Source organism: Arachis hypogaea, chromosome 16 (assembly GCF_003086295.3).
Source record: "Arachis hypogaea cultivar Tifrunner chromosome 16, arahy.Tifrunner.gnm2.J5K5, whole genome shotgun sequence".
NCBI lineage: Eukaryota > Viridiplantae > Streptophyta > Magnoliopsida > Fabales > Fabaceae > Arachis > Arachis hypogaea.
In genome coordinates this window covers 110665784-110667157 of record NC_092051.1, presented here as the reverse complement: position 1 = coordinate 110667157, position 1374 = coordinate 110665784, and the positions used below count along the sequence as shown (strand labels likewise).

The 1374-nt window shown below is 44.3% G+C and overlaps 1 non-coding gene across 1 annotated transcript; it reads right to left on the bottom strand.

Annotated features, from left to right (window-relative positions):
• Positions 1-596: 596 nt before the first annotated feature.
• Positions 597-700, bottom strand: LOC112761639 (small nucleolar RNA R71). Its single transcript, XR_003182026.1, has one exon. It is a non-coding gene; the product is annotated as a small nucleolar RNA R71 (small nucleolar RNA).
• Positions 701-1374: the final 674 nt, after the last annotated feature.

The following is a 1374-nucleotide window of genomic DNA, read 5'->3' as shown; positions in this document are numbered from 1 at the left end:
GTTGGTTGTATGACAGGGAGAAGAAGCGGGGCTTCAACTTCCTTTGATTCTGAACCTGAGAGAACCTTCTTTAGATTAAGGAGGGAAGCAAGAGGAAAAAGAGTGGTTGGTGCTGAGGAAGAAGAGGAATACTTTGAACCAAACATGGAAGAAAACATGGAAGACCATCGTGAGGAAGAGGCTCACAACCATGACGGAGGAGGTCGAGCAAATCATGCTGGGGAGGATAGAAGAGTTTTAGGCTCTTACATCAATCCAAACCCAGGAAACTGTGGAAGTAGCATTCAAAAGCCAACCATCCATGCCAACAATTTTGAACTAAAACCACAGCTCATCACCTTTGTTCAGAACAACTGTTCGTTCGGAGGAAGTGTCCAAGAAGACCCCAATCAACATCTAACCACCTTCTTGAGACTTTGTGACACAGTGAAGTCTAATGGTGTTCATCCTGACGCCTATAGACTGCTCTTATTTCCATTCTCACTCAAGGATAAGGCAGCCAAATGGCTGGAGTCTTTCCCGAAGGAGAGCTTGACAACTTGGGAAGATGTAGTGAACAAATTCTTAGCAAGATTCTACCCCCTCAACGAATCAATAGGCTGAGAGCTGAGGTCCAAACTTTCAGGCAACAAGATGGTGAGACTCTTTATGAAGCATGGGAGAGGTTTAAGGACCTGACAAGGAGGTGTCCACCTAACATGTTCAACGAATAGGTGCAGCTGCACATTTTCTATGAAGGCCTGTCATATGAATCAAAGAAGGCAGTAGACCATTCATCCAGAGGATCTTTGGACAAGAAGAAAACCATTGAGGAAGCCATAGATGTCATTGAAACAGTAGCAGAGAATGATTATTTCTATGCTTCTGAAAGAGGCAACACTAGAGGAGTAATGGAGCTAAACAATGTAGATGCTCTGTTGGCCCAAAACAAGCTCATTACCCAGCAGCTGGCTGACCTCACCAAGAAGATGGAGAGGAACCAAGTAGTAGCAATCACTACTTCATCAACAACCTAAGAAGGAGTGAATGAAGAAGCAGAGGGTAGTCAGGAGCAAGCCAACTACATTGAGAATTCACCTTGGCAAAACCATGATCCATACTCTAAGACCTATAACCCTGGATGGAGGAATCACCCAAACTTTGGGTGGAGAAATCAACAAGACCAAGGCCTAGATCAAAGACGTTCAAATCCCAATAACAATGCAGCCCACCAATATTTCACATCCAGACCATATCAGCACCCACATAACCAACCCTCTCAAAACCTTTACCAAGGCCAAAATAACCCTCCTCATCCTTCCACCTCTAATCCCAATCTACCATCATTTGATGACAGACTCTCAAGGATTGAGAATCTACTTGAAGGCATAGGCA